General features: G+C 39.8%; 1 long non-coding RNA gene across 1 annotated transcript in view; it reads left to right on the top strand.

The window, feature by feature from the left end:
- The first annotated feature begins 971 nt into the window (after window positions 1–971).
- The window catches only part of LOC110078068 (uncharacterized), a 48,649-nt gene continuing 23,967 nt past the window's right edge, over window positions 972–25,653 (top strand). The window contains exons 1-3 of the long non-coding RNA XR_012085765.2: window positions 972–4,068; window positions 6,201–6,320; window positions 12,113–12,234. This is a non-coding gene — a long non-coding RNA (uncharacterized LOC110078068). The remainder of the gene's footprint in view (window positions 4,069–6,200; window positions 6,321–12,112; window positions 12,235–25,653) is intronic.

Below are 25,653 nucleotides of genomic sequence, written 5' to 3'. Positions count from 1 at the left end.
GGTCTTTTGCATGATGTATTCTGCATATAAGTTAAATAAGCAGGGAGACAATATACAGCCTTGTCATACTCCTTTCCCAATTTTGAACCAATCGTTCCATATCCAGTTCTAACTCTTGCTTCCTGTCCCACGTATAGGTTTCTTAGGAGATAGATAAGGTGGTCAGGCACTCCCATTTCTTTAAGGACTTGCCATCATTTGCTGTGGTCCACACAGACAAAGGCTTTTGCACAGTCAATGAAGCAGAAGTAGATATTTTTCTGGAACTCTCTGGCTTTCTCTACAATCCAGCACATGTTAGCAATTTGGTCTCTGGTTCCTCTGCCCCTTCGGAATCCAGCTTGTACTTCTGGGAGTTCTCAGTCCATATACTGCTGAAGCCTACCTTGGAGTATTTTGAGCATAACCTTGCTAGCGTGTGAAATGAGTGGCACTGCCAAAGTACCTTTCTTCCATATTAATTTTATATCACATTTCCAATTCTTTGCAATTAGTAGGTTTGCCGCAGTTACCATTATGATAATTAACTCCTTTTTCCTCTCTCTTTACATGTTTATCATTAATAGTGTTCAGTAGAGGAATCATAAGAATCAGTTGTCTGTCCATTCCCATTACAGTATGTCTCTTATTTCATTAAAAACCAAGCTTCATTCTTCCCTTCTTTTTTCACAAGACCACCACACATGCATATATGTCCCTTTCTCTTTCTTACACGTCCAACATAGAGACAGTACGTTTTATTTTTATGTTTAATTTAACACTTTAAATACCATTATGTTAAATACCATTCCCATATTACCTTGTAGCAATTTTCTTTGATTCTTACGGACAAGCTTTTCATTATTCTTTTATCCTGCCTTTTTCCTTAAATAAGACCCAAATGGTAACACTTTTCAAATATATGAAAGACTGTCATACAAAGGAAGGGCAAGATCTGTTCTAATCATCCCAGAGTGCAGAACATAATGGGCTCCAGCTGCAGGAAGCTGGATTTCAGTTGAATATCAGGAAAAAACATTCTAACTGTTAGAACAGTATGACAATGGAACCAATTACCACTTAAAAAAACCATTTAGGCAGCCAGTCACTCAGGGAAATCTTGCCTGAAGAGAAAGATCTGGGGAAACACCCAGGAAGAGGTGAGGCTTCTTCAAAATTAAATCAAACGTTCAACATCAGACAGCAAGAGGACTAAAGTAAGAAGCTAACAGTTGATACAGCACCAAGGTAGGATCAATCTATATCTAAGCTATGATGTAATTTTTTTCCTGTATTTAAATGGGCTTGTATAAACTTTTCTAGGGCAATTTTTTGAATCATCTGCTTTTGGCATGTCCCCCTCCTTTAAATGGAAATTAAATGCATGTTTTAAAAATAGTTTCATTTTAAGTAAGAATGAATGGTTACCAAATACAGTATAATGGTACAGAGGGGTTTTCGATCAGAACATTTTTACAAATAAGAATGTAGCTGGGTCATAACAGGAATGTAACTGTTTAGTAGCAGTGATACAAAAATGATGAGAGAAGCCCTAATGATGATGATGATCTCCAGTCAAAAGTACCAATTTACATTTACTGGAAAAGGTCTCTGCAGTTGTTTCTGAACAGAGTACCTAGTACAAAGCTAGACAGATAATCTACCCTTTCCTAATAAAACTTTTGTATGGCACTGGTCCCCCCCCCCCCGGCCCCTGTGCTGGAAAATGAGCTCATTCAACATACAACTGTGAGGGAGTTGTGTCAACTCTCTCCTTTAGATGTTACTTAGGAAACACAAAAAAATGGAAACACAAGTTCTTCGTACCTTTTATCTCCTTTGTGAAGACTGAAGCTGTTTTCCATGTTGTAGAAAAACTATCCAGTGTGTTTTGAATGAGGCTTTCTTTAGAATGGACTTAGATGCGTCAAGGGTGGCTTTTGAGACAGTGGTTGAAATCCAGGAGTGTAACTTCTGTGTATGGCTGATGATGAAAATCATGTTGGCAGGATGATATTAACAGCAGCAGTGAATTTTGGAAATTAAAGACTTCTCTCTCCATCACCCCCAGTCCAGAAAGTTTCAGTGGTAGGAGGCCACATGGGAGGGATGGCAGAGAATGTATTTAGTACAGAACTACTGTGTACATAAGAGAGAGAACCAGACAATGTAGACTCATTTTTACACATATTTAACAAGTATTTTGCATACAAGACACATACAAACACCTTTGTGCTGAGCCAGTGGGACCTGGTGCCAGGTGGAAGTGAAAAACACAGTAAGATTAACTTTCTCCTTTGCTAGCACTTCTCATCCTGAAATTTCTCTTCCTGCCTGGAAACCTGGTGAAACCCAGCACTTCTGAGACTTCAGAGGCTAAAAATCGGAAGCCCCAACCCCATAATAGGCACATCACCTCCTACATTACTGTCAACCCCTACATAAACTCCATTGATTCAATAAGCCTACTCTATTTGCACCTTGGGATTCCCAATGTGGTGTAATGGATAGAGTGATATCTGGAGAACAGGGTTTGAATTCCACACACTGAGGAAGTGCAACTGGTAAAACCACTCCTTACATATCACACTGACTTGGAAGCCCTGTTAGAGTTGCCATAAATTGGTTCCAATTTGACAGCATAGAACACACAGTTGCAACTTCCTATTGGGTTTCAACCATTAACCTACATTAACACAATCAGGAGTAGAAAGCTGTTCTTTAATATCTCTTTTGATCCAAGTCTCTTTCAGGATTAGTCGATAAAACTAAACAATCTGGAGGCTGACCCAGATAAAACACAGGTTTTGTCGGTATTAGAGAATCTGTTTATCTGGGTGAAGATGTATCTGCTTGTGTTACTCCTGAAAAATTAGGAGTATACTTTGGGTGTTCTCCTGCACTGATTAAAAACAACAACCTTGTTTTACTAAACAGCAAAGAACACCTGCAAGGGAAGACACAGCAACAATAGCACAAATAGGCAAATTCTGAGGGTCTGGAGGGAACTCCCCTCCTCCTTGGATTGTAGAAGGCCACACTTTGACAATTCTGCTAGTTTGGCTCCAAAATGGCACATGTGTGCCCAGAAGCTTCTCAGAGGTGTGATTTGCCAGTATAAGACAATTACGTCCCCTCCTTCGTTTAGTTTAGGCCTTAAAGGGCCTTTTATAGAAACAGGAAATGACCAGGTTGTCACATCTCATTTTCTCAAAAGTCCTAAAATAGGCTTGAGGGGAGTTATTTAAATGCCAAATGGGCCCCCAGAGCTTTGGGGGTGGGCAGTTTATCACTTAGGGAATGATGGCTTTTTTTTTTGAGAAAGCCTAGGAGGCCACATTGGGGATTTATGTGGCTCATCAGCTGCACCTTGCCCACCCCTGAACTGTTCCTCTAACCGTTGTGTAAAATAAACAAAAAATGGCATACAGTGATCAGATTTCATTCTCCCAGGCCTCTACAAACATCTTAACACATTTTCCCATATCTAAGCACAGATTATTTGCCTCATTCTTAGCCTTGGGGTTGTTGTGGGTTTTTTAATTGAATAATTGTGCTTCTTAGCTTTTTAAAGAAAGATCCTTTTAGCTCAGAGTGCTTCTAGCTGCCTTGTTTGTATTTAGCCACAAAAAGCCTAGTATGACATGAATGCATAACATACAAAGAGCAGGCAGCTTTTATATTATGCTCAGTTCCCCCCCCCCCAACTCAGATCCCTTTGCAATACTCAAAACCAGTTGTGATTCTGAAACCACCTTCCTAACCTCTCTTCCTCTTTTCCTTTTGTTCTGACTCCTATAAACCTAATGAATAATGCCAGATCTCAGGAGCCCATGATTACGACCATGGCAGGACCTCTTCCTTCTGGTGCCAGTCTTGCTGGTGCCATCTAGCTGTGCAGGAAATGCTTGCAAAACTAAGGAAATCTGGGATGGGAAGTTCTTGCCAGGAGTCTCCCCTCCAATGTGGGGACCTGGCTGGCAGCCCAAGTGGGCCAGAAAGGTGTTTGTTGGTCTGACCCAGAAGGAGACCCCTTCCAGAGGAGCAGGGCAAGAATCAGACGGGCCAGAAGGAACTACTCAGTCCAAGGTAGGCAGGGGTCAAAGTCAAAGGCAGCAGTCAGAAAAGGGGTCCTGGGCAGAGCCCTCAGACCTAATACAGACTGAATGATTTGCTCTGAGGCCAGGATTTTATGATGCTAGTTGCCCCCCCCCCCCGAGACTAGCTGGCTAGATCCTCAGGCAGACTGGCATTACAGCCTGAAAGGCAACCTTGAAGCGCAGGGGAAGAGCCGGCATGAGGATCCCCTCATTGGAATGCTTTGTTTAAGGTGCGGGGTTCTTTTTTGCCCCTCACACAGTTTTCTGGCCATGTACCCTCTGGTTCACTTGGAAAGAGGTGTGTTATGTGGAGGACTGAGGCCTAGTCCCTTAGGGCTTTGAGCCTATATGCCGCGGTGGCTGCAGTATCGGACTTGGGAAATCCGGGTTGGAATCTCACAAGGCCACGACACTCACTCAGTCGCAGGGGGGCAGTTGTTCTCCCTCAAAATGGCCTACTTCGCAAGGCTGTTGTGAGGATAAAGCAGGGAGGAGGAGTACTATGTAGTCTGCTGGAGTAAAGGCAGGGTATAAATGTAATTAAGAAATAGACACCCCTTTACACCATGGGTTGGAGCATCTGCTCAGGTCTCAAGGGGTCACCCTGGATTTAAAATATATATATTCAACAGAATTGCCGGAGGAAGGTTATTCCAGAGGCAAGGAGATGCCGCTGAGAAGGCCCGATTTCGAGTCCTTTCCTTCCGGGCCTCCCTCGGCGTAAGGCTCCTCAGCCTCACCTCCTGGCTCGTGCGGGTGATCCGAGTAGATCCAGGTGGGAGCAGGTGTTCCTCCAAGTATCGGGGTCCTAAGCCGTTTAGGGCCTTATATGTAAGCATTAACACTTTGAAGTTAATGCGGAAACGGATGGGCAGCCAGTGCAACATGGCCAGAGTAAGAGAAATATGTTGGTATTTTCTCACTCCGGTAAGGAGTCTGGCCACTGCATTCTGCACCACCTGAAATTTCCGCATCAGCTTCAAAGGAAGCCCCACGTAGAGCGTGTTACAGTGGTCTAATCTAGAGATTACAAGCGCATGTACTAAGCCAGATTCTCATTGTCCCAATGGAAATCCAGTAGTATTGTGCTAAAAATACTATAAGCAGTGTATCTTATCTGAAGCCATTTTCTCTGTACACCTGTTCAGATGAGCACCATTCCTCCCTCAATTGACAGAATATGGAGCAGGATCGTGCTTACTGACTATGCCTCCTGGCACCAGTGTAATGCCATGACTGTCATTAGATGTTCTGTTGCACTTGTGTTTTGCACATAGCCTTTCACCCTCTGAAGATGTGTATAAAGCTGCCAGTCGGGAAAGCCAATGGGCACTAGGAAGCTGAGGGGTGTGAGAGATATTTGGTGCCATAGACTTCCATAGGCATCATCAAACATAATTTATAGTTTAATTCTGTTTTCCCCTCATGGTAATGGACTAGCCAACTCAGACTTTATCCCCTGGAACTCTTCAGTAATGTGTGGCTCAATTCTACCACCAGCTACACTCCACCAAGTAGTAACAATATGAGGAGGGCTCTGTTCTTCCTAGAAATCAGCACCCTAATTTCTGTCTCTGTGTTGGAACCTTACATCAACATTTATTTCATGATGTGACTTACTTTTCTTTCTTTCTTTCTTTCTTCCTTCCTTCCTTCCTTCCTTCCTTCCTTCCTTCCTTCCTTCCTTCCTTCCTTCCTTCCTTCCTTTATTTTTGCTTTCTGCAGTTTCTAGGATTCCATGGATAGGCAAAAATCAGTTAGTGATCTAATTTTGGTTATCACTGAGAAAAAAAAGTTGCTGAGGAATTTTTTTTTAGCAAATCTTAGGGACTAAGACAGCTTCACATGTCTTTTTCTTAAGGTAAACAGTAGTCACATCTGCACTGAAGATTTTTAACAACACCAATAGTTTTCTTTCTCACTCTTTCTCTTTCTCTGACTCTCTCTCTGTCTGGACTTTAGTAACTGTGGCTTGGTTTCCTGAAAGAAAATTTGCAAAATTCTCACCATTCCCAGAATTCTTTGGAAAACGTTATCATGGTTAAACTGTTTTAAAACATTATAAGTGTAGATATTACCCATGAAGAATGACACAGTCAATTCTTTTGTCTCTTTCTGCAGTTTGCTTCATTTTCTTCATTCTGCTAGTTTGATTTTTGTGTCCAACTCCTCAAGCAAAAGGAACATCAGACACAAGGGGGAACTCCAGTAAACAAGCAAACATTTTCCCAAACACGTGAGGTATATTTTACAAAATATTTTCTCTTGCCTTTTTTCTTTTACTGTGTTGCTTTAACACAGCATGAAGAACAGAACAACAAAAAAAGCAGTTCAGGATCAACTACTGTTGCTAAAAACCAAGCTCTGTGAGCAATTGCTGAGACCACTGGGTATGTTAAGCCTACAGAAGAAAAGATCAAGAGATGATATGATTTTTTCATATATTTTAAGGAGATGGAACAAGCTTGTTTTCTGCCACTATGCAGGGGAAGACTTGCAAGAAACAAGATTTTACCTAAACATTAGGAACAGCTTCCTGACAGAAAATTGTATTTGAAAATAGAGTGCACTACCCTGGAAGATAGTGGACTGTCCTTCATTGGAGGTTTTTAAGAAAGGCTGGATAGTTGGATGGCCATGTACCAAAGATACTTTAGCTATGGATGTCCTGCTTTAGTTAGAAGTTAGATTCAGTGATGCTTGAGCTCCCCTCCATCTGTACAGTTCTGAGTCCCTGCTTGTATTACATCCATATAAAGACAAAATATACACATTTTTCCCTCAGTCTATCATGCAAAAGGATAGGCTGGAAGGAATCCTCAGTCCTTTTTCCCAACAGGAAACAGTCAATAGTGCTGTTTATGAAACAAACCAAAGATTTCCTCAATGCCTCTCCATAGGCAAGCCATTCCACACGTCAGTAGTCCTTTCCATAGGCCGTATATCTGTATGCCAGTCCAATCCACATATCCATATGTCTTCTGTCCAGTGTACAGAAGACACTAAACTTTTAGTTTTATAACTAAAAGTTGGATCTCATTAACAGTTTCCCCTTTGAGATGTAGTTTCGCAAACACCAAACACTAATTATTTAAATTATAAGGCTAAACTGTAGGTGATCATGGAACAAAGGAAGGCTAATGATGTGGGTGATCACAGAATGCAATTAGCCTTAGAGAACTTGCAAAGAAGTCAACAAGCAGATACCCGAACCAGCGGAGCCTCAAGTAACGCCTTGAGAACTCTTTTATTAACATAGCACTATTACACAGAATGTTGAAAGAATTCAGATAGGACACTAGCTACCTAATCGCCACTAGGATTGGCCAGACAAAGTCTTTTAACTTATGATCTACAGTGGACCCTTGACTTACAGATGGCTTGACTTACAGACTTTTTGAGTTACAGACTTCTCTGGCCGCAAAATTTAGGTTTGACTTGCAGACTGAGATTTGACTTACAGACCAGAAAAAAACCAAAATGGAACAAAAACGGCCTGTTACGGGATTAATCGGTTTTCAATGCACTGTAGATCAATGGAGACTTGACTTACAGACTTTTTGACTTGAGAACCGCCTTCCAATACGGATTAAGTTCTCAAGTCAAGACCCCACTGTAACTCTAAGGGAAAAGGCAGAATGAGAGGTCACCCCACCTGTTGGAAGTTTGCTCTCACTGAAACAGGAATGCAGCTAACGACCTTGAGCATAAAGAATAAAATAATAAATAGAAAAGCCAAAAATGTTGTGGCACCTTAAAGACTGATACATTATAATTTGATAAAATCCACTTCCTCAGGCATAAGAGTGAGATAACGGGACAAATCTGTATGCATTATACGTGGAATCAAAATACAAAGACAGTGGTTGGTTGGTTAGTATTCTGTAAATTGTGTGAGGCAGTGTGGTTTTCACAGTGATGTAATGACCTTTGTCAGATCTGCTCCACTGGAGCTTTGTGCTGTAAAAGGGTGTAAGAACCCCTAGCATAGAATAACCATAGGAAAATCAACATGATTGTTAGTTATAGTAAGGATGCTGGCTTTTTTTACACTTGGTAATGGCCCAATGTGGTGTAGTGGATAGAGTGATGGACTACAGGCAAGACCTCATTCAGCCATGGAAACTGACTGGAGGAGAGGAACTGGTAAAATGACTCCTTAACTATCTCACTTATCTTGAAAACCTGTTAGGGTCACTATAAATTTGTTCTGACTTGACAGCATTAACAACAGCCATGTCTTACCTTTAAAGCCTTGCAACGGGAGTGGTTTCTTTCTGGTCTCTGTTTCTATCTAAGCTGCATTGTAATGATTTTGACAGCTCCCTTCAGCTCTACAGTTCCTTCCCTCCACCCCAGTTTGTTTCAGTCTGGATTGAATTGCAGTATCGCACATTCTTATCTGTTTCAACTCCTGATCTATCTATCCCTTATTCCTCATCAAGCTCACATTCTGAAGTAAAACCTGCTTTAATTCCTGTAATCTGTAACAGCCTCTTTCTTTTTCTTTCTGTTAAACATTCTTCTTCTTTTTCCTCATACTGCTTTTCAGTTTTCTTTCACTCTGGCAACAGTTGATCAGAACCTAAGTGTAAAAATGATAAAGAAGCATTCCGTTAATTCTTGTTCCCTGGCTTTACCTTTTTCTCAGAAGAGAAGTACAGTGGACCCTCTACTTACGGAATTAATCCGTATTGGAATGGTGGCTGCAGATCTCTATTGACCTACAATGCACTGAAAACCAATTAATGCAATAACCGGCCATTTTTGTTCCATTTTGGTTTTTTTCTGGTCTGTAGGTCGATTCTCTGGCTGCAAGTCGAACCTAAATTTTGCGGCCAGAAAAGTCTGTAACTCGAAAAGTCTATAAATCGAGCCGTCTGGAAGCAACTTTCTTGGAGAGAAAGTGATAAGGGAGAGTCTCCCAGAGATTATTCGCTGTGTTTTCACAAATATGTCTCAGTCTTTGGACCAACATGGGGGGATAGTCAAGGGAAGGTCGCCTTCCTCCAATTTGCTCTCCTCAGTCAGCATTTTAGTCTTCTTAAAAATGTGTTTGAACATTTTGTCACAGTAAGGCTCTTCTTTTAAACCAAGGGATGAACACCAGTAAAAATTGGCACCTTGCTATTTTAAAACTACACCAAACAGTCTGTTTCTTTCTCACTGGCCTTTGTTCAGTAAGTTGAAAGAACAACTATCAGTACTTAAGGTTGCAGCATTAACAACCTCCAGACTGCAGATCTGGTGCTGCTAACAACTCAGCCAAGGACCTTATGCAGCAAGGTATTTTGGAAAGATAACAAGAAACAACCACAACAAGTGCAGCATCAGAATTGAATTCAAATATTTAGGGTGTCTCTCAAGAAACGAGCCAGCATGAAACCAGTTTTCACCAGACAAGCCAGTCTCTAAAACCCACAAACCTTAAAAACTAGACTTTTCCCAGGGTTTTGTGATCTTTGTCAATTCGATCCTCTAATCCAGAACATATCAAAACAAAAGCCACTTTGCGTATCCAAATTACAAAAGAAAGCAGCAACACAAACTAAAGAATATCCACTTTGATCCATAAGCTGATTTATCAAAACTCAAGAATATGTAAAAACCAAGGAAAGGTCCAACATGTCACATAAAACAAAATGGAGCCTTTCTTTACCTCCTGGAATTCTCAGCCAATTTAGTACTAAGTAAAATTGTGTAATCTGTCTCCCTCGATTACAGTATCTCATGGGCAAAATACAGTATGGGACTCTGTTGCTCCCATGTACTGTATCTACGAGGATCAGGCACTTCTAAATTAGATCTTTGTTACAAACTGAGGTTTTAAAAAGTTATTTCAAAAGAAAAATGTAAATCAAGTTTTCAGCTTCTAAGGCATAAGCAATCTCAAATTCCTCTTATCAGTGATTCACATCTTAGAGCTCCTAAACTGTTCCTCTGAGCTAAAAATGCAATGCTTCAATGTACTGTGGTAGAGGATTTAAGAAAGTCTTTTTCAAGACCAGCTTTGGTCACCCTTTCCTGGCCAACTCACCAATGACAATAAGGTTCTTCAGTTGCCCCAGTAGGTGAAAGGTATAACTATAGATGATCAAAGGTTATTCACGGGTACTGTTAATTTGAAAATTTATTTAAATCACAGCAGATAAACAGGACATTTTATTGTTGTTTTGCGCTGTCAAATTGGAAATGAGTTATGGCAACCGTAATAGGGCTTTCAAGGTGAGTGATGTATCTAAGGAATGGCTTTATCAGCTCTACTCCCCCAGTGAGTTTCCATTATCAAGTGTAGATTTGAACCCTGTTTTCTAGACTCCTAGTCCATTTAGTTAGGCATCCTTCAGTCTCGAAAGACTATGGTAACGTGCTCTGTATGGAGGACTTGGAACAGCGTCTAGTGTGGCTGAGGAGGCCAATTCGAGAGTGACAATCCCTTCCACACTGAAGACAAATCCAATCTGTCCCCTGTCCAGCTCCCTGGTTTTGCTGCTTTTGTGACTTCCTCGTTGCCTCAGCCTGCTGGGCAAGGGTCTCTTCAAATTGGGAGAGGCCGTGATGCAGTGCCTGCCTCCAGGCTGAACGCTCAGATGTCAAGGTTTCCCATCTGTTGAGGTCTATTAATAAGGCCTTCAGATCTCGCTTGCAGATGTCCTTGTATTGCAGCTGTGGTCTCCCTCTGGGGCGATTTCCCTGCACTAATTCTCCATACAGGAGATCCTTTGGAATCCGACCATCAGCCATTCTCACGACGTGCCCAAGCCAACGTAGACATCGCTGTTTCAGTAATGTATTCATGCTGAAAATCCCAGCTCGTTCTAGGACTACTCTGTTTGGGACTTTGTCCTGCCAGGTGATACCAAAAATCCGTCGGAGGCAACGCATACGGAACGTGTTCAGCTTCCTCTCCTGCCGTGCACAAAAGGTCCAGGACTCACTGCAGTACAGGAGTGTGCTTAGGACACAGGCTCTATAGACCTGGATCTTTGTATGTGTCGTCAGCTTCTTATTGAGCCATACTCTCTTTGTGAGTCTAGAGAACATGGTGGCTGCTTTGCCAATGCGTTTATCCAGCTCGACATCCAGAGAGAGGGTGTCAGAGATGGTTGAGCCAAGGTACACAAAGTCATGAACAACCTCCAATTCTTGTGTAGAGATGGTAATAGAAGGAGGCCACGCCCTGGCCCATGACTTGTATTTTCTTCAGGCTGATTGTTAGTCCAAAGTCTTGGCAGGCCTTGCTGAAACGATTCATGAGTTGTTGGAGGTCTTCAGCAGAGTGGGCAACAATGGCTGCATCATCTGCGAAGAGGAAGTCCCGCATGCATTTCAGTTGGACTTTGGTCTTCGCTCTCAATCTAGAGAGATTAAAGAGCTTTCCATCTGATCTAGTCCGGAGATAGACACCCTCGATTGCAGTTCCAAAGGCATGCTTCAGCATGACAGCAAAAAAGATCCCAAAAAGTGTTGGTGCAAGGACACAGCCCTGTTTCACTCCACTTCGGATGTCAAAGGGGTCTGATGTTCAGCCGTCAAAAACTACAGTGCCTTTCATTCCCTCATGGAAAGATCTGATGATGTTAAGGAGATGAGGCGGACATCCAATCTTGGGAAGTATTTTAAAAAGGCCATCCCTGTTAACGAGATCAAATGCTTTTGTAAGGTCTATGAAGGCCACTAAGAGTGGCTGTTGTTGTTCCCTGCATTTCTCCTGCAGCTATCCACTATACCACACTTGGAATTGCAAACAGGGAATACGATCCAAAAAATGAAGGCACAGGATACAATAGGAACCCCATATCTGCAGCGGATCAGTTCCAAGCCCTTCCTGTGGATAGAGAAAACTGAGGATAATAGTGAACACTGTACATAACATGGTACTGTATCTGGCTTCCTCTAGTTGCCAGTTCTGGTAATGACATCATGAAAATACATGTTTCTATAGCAAACCCTATAGTTGGTGATGTATTATCTTTGAAAACCTGAACATGCACTAATTGTCTTTTTTTCCCTGTCTTTTTTTATACTGTCAGGTGCAGAATTGCAACCCTTTCAAAACAATGATGGCTATTAAACGCATGATCTACAATGTATATTGGTTTTACTGGCAATTTCAGCTGGTCACAATGACTTATCTCATGGATCCCTTTGAATGGTGGGTCTTCCACAGTTTTCTCCTTGTTACCTTTATGGTGTCAGCATATGTCTTTTATGCTGTTGTTCCTCTGATCTACCTTGTTTTGGAGCATGTCCGTCATCTATTTGGCTTACAATCAGAATCAACCATTCCAACTATTATGTGAACTTGCCATCCATAATATTGACTGTTTTCTTCCTGCCTGCTATGTTGTTTGATATTTTTAAAAAGACATATGCTTAAAACCTATGGAGACATTCTGAGATTTATAAAAACAAGTGAAATTTCTTTAGTCCATGAAAGAAGCCACAGCGGTTACCTCCTTATCTGCCTGTACCACTTACAGAGCATCTCTGCATGTTTAGGGATTTGGTGAGTGTAATGTTATGTGATAACTTAACTTTCCAGAAAGGTCTGTTTATTTTATATTCTTGTTCTGTAACAGTTTCCCTAGTTGTTCATTTCTTATCAGTGTTTTATCTCACAACACATTTGTTATTGTTTGAACTTTATTCCAATCCATTATGAAGAAATATTCTGTGAGAAACTGTCAAATGTGAATAAAAACTAGAAAAGTCAATGAGGAAATCCTTCTCTATAATGTACCTTGGGAATTAACTCCTGAGTGCTGTGTTATGGATTCAATGCATAACTAAGCTCTGATCTTATGTACATTTATGTGAGAATAACTGTCATTCACCAACATGAATATGACCCAACTCTGGGAGGCAGTGGAAGACAGGAGGGCCTGGTGTGCTCTGGTCCATGGAGTCATGAAGAGTCAGACACGACTTAACAACTGAACAACAACAACAAACTGTCATTCAGTTTAGTGTGATATATCAGATTAAATCTGTATAGGATTGCAAAAATCAAAATAATTGTGTCGATCTATAAGAGCAAAGAAAAAAAATACCTAAATTTTCCTAAGGAAAATCTTAAATTAAATTATTAGATTCCACAACAGTATGCAAACTTTTGAATTTCCTTAAGTGTACTGGTCTTGCATCATGTCTTTCTGCCCCAAACATGTTCATCATGTTCAGAGGAATTGCAGGGGCATTCCAATATCAGCTGCACAGATGGAATTCGCTTATTAAACTTGAGTAAGAGGCTAAGTCTCTTGTTATTTACTAACATGTAGCTCTCTGGATGTTGATGAACTCAGTTTCCCATCCCCACTAGCCACCTTGACCAGTGGTGAGCCCAGATGGCAATACTAGTTCATCAACATCCACTTTACATTCCAGTATCATGCATGATTGCTTGTTGAAACCTTGTTGCTGTTTAGACATTAAGTCATGTCCAATTCTTCGTGACCCCATGGGCCACAGCATGCCAGGCCCTCCTGTCTTCCACTGCCTCCCGGAGTTTGGTCAAATTCATGTTGGTCGCTTCGATGACACTGTCCAACCATATTGTCCTCTGTCATCCTCTTCTCCTCTTGCCTTCACACTTTCCCAGCATCAGGGTCTTTTCCAGGGAATCTTCTCTTCTCATGAGATGGCCAAAGTATTGGAACCTCAGCTTCAGGATCTGTCCTTCCAGTGAGCACTCAGGGTTGATTTCCTTCAGAATGGATAGTTTGATCTCCTTGCAGTCCAGGGGACTCTCAAGAGTCTCCTCCAGCACCACAATTCAAAAGCATCAATTCTTCAGCAGTCAGCCTTCTTGATGGAAGCTCTCACTTCCATACATCACTACTGGAAAAACCATAGCTTTGGCTATATGGATTTTTGTCAGCAAGGTGATGTCTCTGCTTTTTAAGATGCTGTCTAGGTTTCTCATCGCTTTCCTCCCAAGAAGCAGGTGTCTTTTAATTTCGTGGCTGCTGTCACTATCTTCAGTGATCATGGAGCCCAAGAAAATAAAATCTGTCTCTGCCTTCATATTTTCCCCTTCTATTTGCAAGGAGGTGATGGGACCAGTGGCCATGATTTTAGTTTTTTTTTGAATGCTGAGCTTCAGACCATTTTTTGTGCTCTCCTCTTTCAACCTAAACCAGTTCATTTATTCTATTCCCATGCTGCTAGGCAGTTCACAGAATAAAACCTTAAAACTTAAAAACTTAATAAAAATAAAACATAATTTGGAAACCTAAACAAAGTTTAAAGCAAAAGCATAAAATCAGAAAAAACAAAAGTAAAAAAAATTAAATCCAAAATCTAAATAAGCAATAGCAGTTTCTAAAATAGAGAATTTAACAAAGGGAGAAAAACAAGGTCTTGATCAAGTAGTGAAAAGACCGTAAAGTGAGTGTCTCTAAAGAGTGTGTTACACAACTGGGTTGCCACCACTAAAAAGGCCCTCTCTTGGGCCCCCTGTCTCTTGCCTTTGGCATGGGCTCATGCAAAAGGACTTCTGAAGATGAACCTGAGGTCTGATCAGGAGACCCAGAGAAGTGCTACATGTAATGTAATACCAAAGCCATTTAAGTCTGCGACCAAAGCACTTAGAATTGGGTGGAAAGAAGTGCAGGTCAGATAGCAGTGGCATAATATGATGATGGTGCCCTGTTAGCAGTCTTGCTGCCCTGTTTTGAACCAGCTAAAGTTTCTGTTTTGGCGATCTCTCGTTCATAGCGTCTTCATGAGTTGGAGGTGACTTGATGGTGCATAACAACAACAAACTTTCCAGACCATTTTCAAAGACAACCCCACACACAATGCCCTGCAGTAATCTAAAAGAGAGATTATCAGAGCATGGATAACTGCAGCAAGGTTGTGCTTTGCAAATATAGTTGTGGCTAGTATATCAGTTGACAAAAGGTTCTGTGAAGCCCTGGGCCACCAGGACTTCTGGTTACAATGCTGGATCCAAGAGTGTTCCTAAACTGTGCACTTAATTCTTTAAGAAGAATGAAACCATTTTCAAAACAGATTAATCATCACTCAGGTGGGCAGATACCTATTAATCACCCTTTCTTGTCTGTATTCAATATCAGTTTATTTATTTTTCTAAAATTACATTTATGTTATGCTACCAAGAGCTAGATCATTTCTGTCCCTGGCTGAGATTGGAGCAGGTTTCAAACAGTTTGAAAAAGCTCCACTCAAGTGATCCATGTAATTCCCTTCTACAATGATCATTTCCTCAGAGGAGTGTGCCTCAGTAATGAGAATTGAAAATTAAAATCTAATTTCTGCTAATCTAATATTCTGCTAATATGAATGTAAGAGATTACAATGGTGGTGGGAAAGGATGTATCCTTTGTCGTAATCATGACCAAAGAACAGGGTCAATAAAGAGCTCTAACATGTTTTCAGTTGGACTTGGTGTGATTCCTTCTCCTCTTGTATTCTAGTGGTTTTACCTTTTGCTTCATTCCCTCTGATTCTGCTTGAAGAGAGGGTCATGGATGCAGTTATGTCAGTGTTGTTCATGCATTCCACAGATAAGCCAGGGATTTTTTTTTTTTAAAAAAAAAGCACTAGCCAATCTTGAAGGAAAATCCTGCAAAGTTCCCTGAAATTCATTAGGCTCCATAGGTGAACCATTATAATACACTCTCTCACCTTTTCACATGGAGAAAAGATGCTGCAACTCTAAAACTTATAAGGAAATGGTTCCCATCACAAATCCTATTAATTTCAGATCACCAGACTTTCAGATCACCATCATCCTGTCCCACTGAGAAAATTAATTCAAGCATCATGTCCTACGCATGTTGGGTTGATAACATCTAGGGACAGCCCTTTAGTTGTCATGGCAGTCATGAAGTGTGGAGGCACTGCAGAGATCTGATGGCTTCAGTGTTGAAACCAAGATCTCCCAGAACCATCATCCTAGGGGCCACAGCACCTAATTCTAGTTCAACTCCACCACCTCAAGACTCAGGACTAGTTCTGGGATAAAGAGAGGGAGATTTCTCATAGGCCCTAGCAGTTTATCTCAACCATTGAATCTATGTTGGTAGTTGGTGCAGCACTGAATGCCCAGAAGGGTGTAACTGGGAGAGGCTAGTCCCTTTCAGTTCCTCCGCTTACATCTTGATAAGATGCACCAAGTTGGCCCTGTCATCCACAATTAAGTGGATGAGAGGGTTTTTTTTGTGCTGTTTTAGACCAACCTGACAGTGAACAACAACATTACCAGGCCTAAACACAAGTTGGTAGGGCAGTCAGGAATCAGGCTGAGGGAAGAACCAGAAAAGCAATCAGGTATAGGATGTGTACCTCTATTCTCCAGGCTTATGTAGTATATTTAATATAAACAAACTGCATCATAAGTAGACAGTAAAGTATACGCCTTTTGTTATTAATTGCTGCTTGGTTGAAATTCCAGATCCCAGAAGTAAACAAAGTTAATCTCGTTAGTATTCACATCTTATGATAACAAATCAAGCAACAACATGTTCCAGCATTTATAGCAGCACTGGGTGTAGCAATCTAACCTATAATGATCAGAGGAGAGATTAGAATGCTGTTAAACAGAGTAGACAATATTAGGCTAAATGGACCAAATGGCCTGCCTCTTGACTGTTTTAAATGTGAGCACTGAATAAATGGAGGCACAGATGGCCCTGGCCAGTGACCCATTTGAGCCTTGTATGGCACAGAAGATGACACAATGCAGAAATTCTATGGATGACTGTCAGAAATTCCTCGCTAGCAAAGCGATTGCAGAGAATGTTTTCTGAAGATTAGGGTGGCCACATGAGTCATATAAAGCAATTTGCCTTATAGAATGCCTTGATATCTCTCTCCTTTTTCTACTCACCATGATAGGAAAACAAAAGAATTCAAGTTGTAACAGAAGAACAAATTGACATATGTGGTACCTGTAACAATCCACAGTTTATTTCAAACAAAATCTTGTGGGGCTAGGGAGAGTCAAGTTTTAATATTAAGCTAAAGTAATTACAGGTGTAGTTTATACCGAAGAGGGTCTAAAATTTCTGCATATAAAGAAGAGGGTTATCCTGTCTTAGGTTTTGTAGGTACATAGCCTGCATGATTCGTTAAAGCAATACTCTTGGAATGATTCACCTACTGCACAATCTAGTAATGCAGGATCACCAGGGAGCTTTGCTTTTCACAGCTCTTAAATCTAGAGTAGGTAATGTGTGGCCTTTTAGATGTTGGGCTGCAACTTCCATCAGCCCCAGTCAGCCTAGCCAAGGGTGAGGACAGTGGGAGTGGGCTTGCAGTCCAAAAGCAGCCTCATTCTTCATTTTTTGCATTAAAGGTATGAATGCCCTCTATGGAACTGGTGCTGATAAACCTCAGTGTATAAGTCAATGTCAGTTATCTGCTAACCTCCACACTTAAAAGCAAATGGGTGGCAAAGTGAACCCAGGGTGACTGGATTTTGGTAGCACGGGATAATGTTTCTGTATCCACTTCTTTCATTCTCCCATCTTTGTCAGTGATATGTTGTTGTTGCTGCTGCTGCTGCTGTTATGTGCCAACAAGTTCCCTCCAATTTATGGTGACCCTATGAATGTGCGCTCTTCAAAATGTCTCGTCCTCAACTGCCATGATCAGCTCTTGTAAACTCAAGCCTGTGGCTTCCTTCAGGGAGTCAATCCATCTTATATTTGGTCGTCCTCTTTAGCCGGTGTCTTCCACCTTTCCCAATGTTATTGTCTTTTCCAGAGAATCCTGCCTTCTCGAGATGCGCCCAAAGACAGCTTCAGTTTCAATATTTTTGCCTCTTGTGATAGTTCAGGTTTGATTTGATCTATCATCCACTTGTTTGTCTTTCTGGCAGTTCAATGTTGTCCTCCAACACCACATTCCAAAAAAATATCATATTTTTCCCCTGTCCATTTTCTTAACTGTCCAGCTTTCACATCCATACATGATGATCAGAAATACAAGAGCATGGATGGTCTTGGTCTCCAGTAACATATCCTTACACTTCATGATTTTTTCTAATTCCTTCATTGTTTCACTTCCTAGTCTCAGTCTTCTGATTTCTTGGCTGTAATATCTGATTGGATTGATGACTGAACTAAGGAATACAAAATCTCTATTTCAGTTTCTTCATTGTCAGTGCTAAAGCTGTGTGTTTCTTCTGTAGTCATCTTGATTTTCATCTTTTTAATGTTCAACTGCAGCACTTTCTTCTTTCACTTATGGTTATTTCAAGTCATTTTTTGGCATATCTTAAATTACTCATGTTTCTTCCACCAATTTTCACTCGTCTTTCACCTGAGTCTAGTCTGGTTTTTGATATGTTCTGCATACAAATTGAACAGATAAGGGCATAAAATGCACCCTTGTCTGACACCTTTGCCTAGAGGAAACCCTTCTGTCTCTCTATAATCTATCCTAACAGTATCGTCTTACCTATAATATAAATTATGCTTCAGGACAGCTGAAGTACTCCCCATTTCTTTCAGAACTCATAGTTTTTCATGATCTACAGAGTCAAAGGATTTACTTTCATCTATGCAATTAAGTATTGACTGATCTTCTTATGACATTCTTTGGTAGTCTCCAGTAGCCAGTGGATATTTGCAATCAGATCTCGAGTGCCTCTTCCTTTTTGGAATCCAGCTTGAACATCAGGCATTTCTCTATCCATATAAGGCAAAACCCTTTGTTGCAACACTATGAGCATAACTTTCCTTGCATGAGAAATTAAACAAATGGTCCTATAGTTACTGCACTTTTGGCATCTCTTTTTAAAGGGATTGGAATGTATATCGATCAGTGTTCTAGTATTTGGGAAATCCTCTTGGTAGGCCTACTGGCAAGATAAGCTGGATGAATGTGGAGTTTCCCATTTACAATTTGGAAAATGGGTGTAGAGGATGGAGAATCACAGGCACAAACCTAAAGCTCCATTTTAGTGAACCTAGACTTTGTCTATATAAAGCTTAGAGCGGAGGTTTAGTTGGCCTATCTCTACCTATCCTCCTGTTCACAAAGAAAGCTCCCAGCTAGTATTGGGGCAGGAACAGGACATTTAGATAGAGCTAGGCCTAGCTAAGCTCAAAGTCATCCAGTTAAGGTCTTCTACCTGGAGAACCACATTTAGATGACTTTATAAGGTCTGTCAGGTAGAACACATAGAACTGAGATGTATGGGACTTGTAGTCCAAGAAATTTTTTTAAAAAAACTTATCTCTATTAACAAGTTCTATGATACTTAGAAACAATGAGTAGCATCTAGTTACATTCAGTTACAGTAGAAAGTAATTAGGTGTCGCTATGACAGGGATTTTTCAAGTTTTATATAAAAATTTTGTTCTAAGTGGCAAGTTTAATGTTTGTTTAGTGTTGTCTTTTATGTTTTTAGTCATTTCCAATGTGCAGTGTCAGAAGTGCCTCATGTTTCTCTGACCCTGTACTAATAATGTAGAAGTTGCAGAATCAGAGCAACAATAAGGATAACAGTCATCTGGCTGTCAAGACGTAATGGTTAATTTGTTATTATGCTCTGTCAAGTTGCATCTGATTTATGGCTATGCTGTGCAAATGACGTTCCCCATAAGGTTAATATTCCTGGCTTTGCCACTAGTAGAATATATTCTATGTATTATTAATCTGTTTAACCCTTCTTCTAAATGATCTCTCAATTCATTGCTACATTTTCTAGCAGCAGATTCTGGACCTTTTATTATGCTAGACAGCAAGAATTACATTGCTGTATGTGTGTTCCATGTTTATTCAAAAGCTGTGTAATTCATGGCACATATACATCAGAGATAGGCAGCATTTTTGCCTTAGAAGGCCATGTGCAGATTCTGCTTGGAAGCACTGCTGTACAAAATACATGTCAATAGTAGTTTAGGATTGACAATACCCCTCTTCTAGGATTCTGCCAACTATTAAATACATTGGTGACCTTGCAGGACCAGGGAATGTTTGTGAATCAGTTTCATATATCAACATTTTCCTTTCTATAAAGGGTTATTCTTTGTGTGATATTCAAAATTCATAGCATATTGAAAGAAATGTATATCTGAATACTCCAGTGTATGTGTCTCTGCCTTTTTGTACAGAGAAATATGTCTTTACAACCTTTCCAAATTATTTGAAGATGTGCATAAAATAGTAAAAAAAGAGTTACACAAAATATATAATCATCTTTTTTTTTCAAAAACAGCTAATTAAAAGATTCTTGTTTGCATTAGAGAAAATAATTCATAAAAATGAAAATAATCATTTTGTTTACGAGAAGAAAATCTCAGTTGCGTTTCTCAAATCATCCTTACCATTGGCCAAATGATACCAAGATACAGTGAAAATTGTATTATTATTGCCATCTTTACTCACCCTTTTCACCAGCATTTTTTTCTCAGATAGATGTGTCCATTATTTTGTGTTCCTCTACTTTTTTCTAAATCTGTCCACCTTTTTATGGGCTAACTTATATAAAAAGGGGCATTGCCATCTAGGATGGTCATCTGCTAGCATATAAGCAAAGAATATAACAGTACATAAAAGCAAGCAGATTAGGTTCATGAACGTTTTATTATTATAAAAGATCAGCATCAATTAATTTTGAGTTATGATGTCTGTGTATCTAAAAGCACCTAATTATAATCTAGGCACTAAGATAATGCTTATCAATTTCTTTTACTGTATATCAAACCAGCTTTTCTACAATGACTCCTGTGAAGGTCTAAGTTTATCAGTAAGGTATACTGATTACTGATATGTTACTTCAGACCTGTACCATTTCCTACCATTTCTTCAAAAAAAGTTCATTCCCTCCCGCCCACCACCCCCGGCATCTTACTGTTTAAGATACCAAATAAATTTCCCACTAATTAGAGATGATCTTATCTCTTCAAAACATAGAACTACTCCATCATTTATCATTTCTTGTTGTATGGAAGAACATTTCCCCACCTTTGACTATTCATATGTGATGAATGTAGCTATTCATATGTGATGAATGTTTCCTTATTTGAACTTACTGTATTAGGTTCTCCCCTCAAGGTACTAGTGATGAGAACTTTGAAGGACTTTTAGTCTGGCAAACTTGATTAATTATTGTCGTGTTTTAGGTTCTTTGCACTAAATGATAACAAAGTCAGAGCAAAACTTAATCAATTAATTGCTTCAAAAGCATACATGAATAAAGATAACACTCATTTGATAAAAGGCACAACTAACCTTTCATTACTGTTTTTAAATAAGTACTGTAAAATTGTTTACCAAAAATGCTGCCACCTAATGGTATATTTAGGTAGCTAATATAACAGATGGTTTTAAAAAGGTGATTTAAGCTATCTAACTTTCATTTATTGATCTATATGCAGTGAAAGATTTCTCCAATGATGCTATGTTTTATACATGTTGACTGAGAAGAGCATGGTTATGCTTACTGATGGATTCAGTCTCTGAAAATCAGAATGGTTAGCACAGCACACTTCCTTCCTTTGGAAAGAAATCTTATCCACCTTTCTTATTTTAGGGAAATGAGAAAGCTAGTATTTATCACAGAAATTCACTGATATTTAAAAGGTAACTTTGCCCTGCTTTAAGTTACAGGCCCTGCATGTATCCAATCACTCTTTTTTTCTGGTATCCATGTAACATTTTACTTATACCAATTACAGCAGACCTGGGCAAAGTGCGGCCCGAGGGCCACATATGGCCCTCGAGCCGCTCCTGTCAGGCCCTCCAGACATAAAACCATTTATAGCTTTTGGTCTAAAGTTGATCAGTTGCTTATCTTTAACATACCGCAAAAAAACTCTTTAGCATTTGTGAAGATTAACAAGTTTAAAATAAAAACAATCATAACATCACCGTTTCATTTTATTTTTAAGTAAAGTTGGTTCGGCCCCCGAACAAAGTTCAGATTTTTCATGCGGGCCCCCTATAGAAATTAATTGCCCACCCCTGAACTACAGCCTATCTTTTTCAGTGCCTTTCCAGTTATTTAGCCTGGTGTACAAGGGGTTTTTGGAGTCATTATGTCTTTTGTACTAATACCTTATAGTATAGTTTAATATAACAAAGCTTCAATGGACAGGTAATGATGTAACATATGAGAGTGTCTATCTTCTCTTGCCACTCACCAGGATTAATCTTAAATAAACAAAGGGCCCTTTTAGCACCACTAAAAGTGGTATAGGGCTCATGGCACAAGGCACCGGAAATAATTCAGTCTGGACAAGCTTTAAGGTGGAGTTGCAAGAACTCATGGCTGGTCCCCTCACTGATAGAGAACAAAGGCAATGTGCCTTTGCTGTTGCCTCCCAAAAGGGGTCATGAAAGCAATGTGAGAAAGAATGGAAGTGACATCAGCAACCCTCAATCTAAGTTGAAGGAAGATTGGCATAGGTCAGTCAAGAAAATCTGTGGAGGCTCTTTTCTCTCTGTTTTCTCTCCATGCCAAGGCATCCATCTTCTTCAGTATCAACAAAGTTGCACTCAGTCACATCCAACAGTACATGGGTTTTTGTCCAGGTAGTGCCATTTCCTGAAGGAGTCTTTGAGAAATAGCATCTTCTAATCTAACTGCTTCCATGCCACTTTTGAGCTGCTCAGTATAGGGTAGAGGAGGCTGTTGCCTACTACCGTAACTGCCATATAGTCACCTCTGCTCTAGATCCAAGTTACCAATTAGTTCTTGCAAAAGAAAGGGGTGAGGAGTCTGAATTTCTTTCTTTCTCTGCATAGGCAGAGTAAGTGAGAATTTGGATGTAAATACAGAAATGGAAGTGGGATTTCTTTAAGGTTAATAAAAGTACAAAGGTGAAAGGTAGAATAAAATCTGCAGTTTCCCTGTTTTAGGACTGACCTGTTGTCATTCAAGTGAGTTCTAGACTAGAGCTAAAGGATCTAATGAATGTCATATTAAATTCTTTTTTTCCACAAACACTAGGATCATAATTAATTTTTTGCCACTCATAAAATCAGATTCTGGCCAACCCTAATGTTTGATAGTAACAGTAATTTGTGAATATTCATTTATGTTGCCACATTAAATTATTATTTAAGTTGAGGAATGGAACTGTAAAGTATGTTCACCTGGGGACACAGTGTTTCCATTTCCCTATGAGACCTGTAGATTTAAGAATTTCAGGTTAGTCAATTTGTAGATTCTTTCCTTTCTTGATCCATAGGTTTAATAGTCCATATTCACTTTGTATGGTTCAGTGTGATAGTAGATTAAGATATTAAGTGAAATGATCAGTATTTTTATTACATCTTTTTATTACATCTGGTCTGTTGATGACACTTTAGCAGGAAGGCTGGAACTATTGTTCACTTAAAATACTATACAGTACATCTAGTGGCAATTTAGGTGAATAATGTTTGAATCATACTGATCTTATCTGAGCAACCAGTTGCTTCAAGCAACTGTCATCTGGATCTACAAGTTTCTTTTAAATCTGCCCTAGGGTTCATTGTGTACGAGATCTACAGAGCTGGCATAGTTAAGCATATTCATTAAAGAGTTTGGAAATAAAAGGATGAAAAACATAGCAACTTCCGATGAGCAATAATTACTTATACATCAGTTGGAATTAATGAGATGACTCAATAGCTTCAGTGTTTAGGTAAAACAAAATAGTGATGTCATGTAAAGATGTAAATAACACTATGGAAAAATATGCCACTTTTTACTTTTAAAAGAAAAAAAAATGGAAGGATAATTTCTAGCTGCTGTCAGGACAAAGTACTGTAGATCTATATAATCTTGAAGGCTTTCATGGCCGGGATCTGATTGTTATGGTGGTTTTTTTGGGCTCTTTGACTGTGTTCTGAAGGTTGTTCTTCCTAACTTTTCGCCAGTCTCTGTGGCCGGCACAGACAGAGTTCTGACTCCTGTCCTCTGAAGAGACTGGCAAAAACCCACAGCAACCACTAGATCGAAATACTTTTATGCTGTGCTGAAAATTTCTCCCTTGAGAACTTTCAACTATTCTCTTGTAAATTTATATAGTTTTTAAAAAGAATTTCAAAATAAAATTTCTTCCTAATTTTTTTCAATCATTTTCTTGCAAATTTATGCAAAAACATCTTTTAAAAAGAATTTCAAAGGAAGAGTAATTTTGGAGAAATTCTCATAGGTAATTTTTGAGCTTCCCTTCCTTACTGTATTTTCTCACAAGTTGAAGGTAACTTGAGAGATAAGATAAGGAAATCACAACAACAAGCAAAAACTAGTTGTCTGTGAATTCGTAAATGTAATAAAAACAGTTTATACTGTTTTTTTTTCCAGCCGTCTAAATGTGCATATGTAGATAAATGGGAACAGGAAAGCCTTACACTCTGTACTGTTGGAAGTACTTGGTCATCACTCTTTGCCCTTATGGCTGTAATAATTTTAAATAAACAGCCTTCTCTAAAATATTATCTGGAGGCTTCTTTCAGAAGGCAGCTGTTGGGTGTGCATGCACATCTTTTCTTTCATTGTAGAACCATTTTGATGGCAAACCTCAACCAGCCCATCCCCACTCCCAGATACCTGCACTTCCAACTGAAGCCAGAGGACAGATTTTTATGAGGTACTCCTTTGCACAGGACATTTTCAGATCAAGAAGTTTGGGCAGCCAGGGAAGCTGTAGGATGATGAAGAGAAATATAATACAGAGGGAGAGGGAGAGTGCGTAGCAGACTCCACTCAACTTGCAATGTCATGCTGAGCCCAACAAAATCAAAGAAATTGAGTCCTGTTTCATGGATTAATAAACCTTTGGGAAATTTGGTAACAGTTTGTGCCACTTTCTAAGAATTTCTTTGGCTGAGACGGCTACATATAAAGAAGTACTAAAGTGAATGAATAAGAACAACAACAACAATGCCCAAAATAAAATTTTAAAAACTACATAGGCTGGACTCCTCTTTGCTTTTACTGCAAGTGCAGCGTGATCTGTTGTTTCCCTGATTGCTCTTTCCAGGTATTTGTACAAGGAGGTATCCATTATCTTCTTGCACATCCAGAAGCCCCCTTACTTTCAACAAGACAATTTCCATCAGTTGCCTTAAAAGTGATTGAAAATTTTGCCTCTACTGTCCCCCTCCTGCCTCCCTCCACTTGGCCCTGGGTGTATTGGTAGCATATGCATGACAAATGAATGGCCACATCTACTGTTGACTATTATGGTGTTTATGGTTACAAGAACAAAATGTTGCAGTGCAAAGCTTTGTCCAGGATTCCAGCCACTCAGCCTTGCTCTGTTCCAGAATACTCTTTTCCATTCCCTCTGCTTCGCTAGTTTTCTGTGCCCATCACCACAATAGTCAGTTTATATTTCATGGCCACTGAGCATGCAAAGTTCTTAATGGGGTGATTTGTTCATCGCTTGGAGATATTTTTTTGCAAGTTTTGTTTTGTGTTTTTCTGTGAATGTTGGAATTTCATCAAACTTGCTAATAATCTCCCTTCTGTGCATGGACTGTGCTTTCATTGGGACCCAATCACAAAGACTTTCAGTTCTGCTGAAAGCAGAATAAATTGTGTCTCTGATTAAAGTGATTTTTCCCCCTTTGCCTTTTGTGATCATTGAAGCATATGAAG

Source organism: Pogona vitticeps, chromosome 3 (genome assembly GCF_051106095.1).
Source record: "Pogona vitticeps strain Pit_001003342236 chromosome 3, PviZW2.1, whole genome shotgun sequence".
NCBI classification, from domain to species: Eukaryota; Metazoa; Chordata; class Lepidosauria; order Squamata; family Agamidae; genus Pogona; species Pogona vitticeps.
This window is presented reverse-complemented; position numbering and strand designations above follow the sequence as displayed.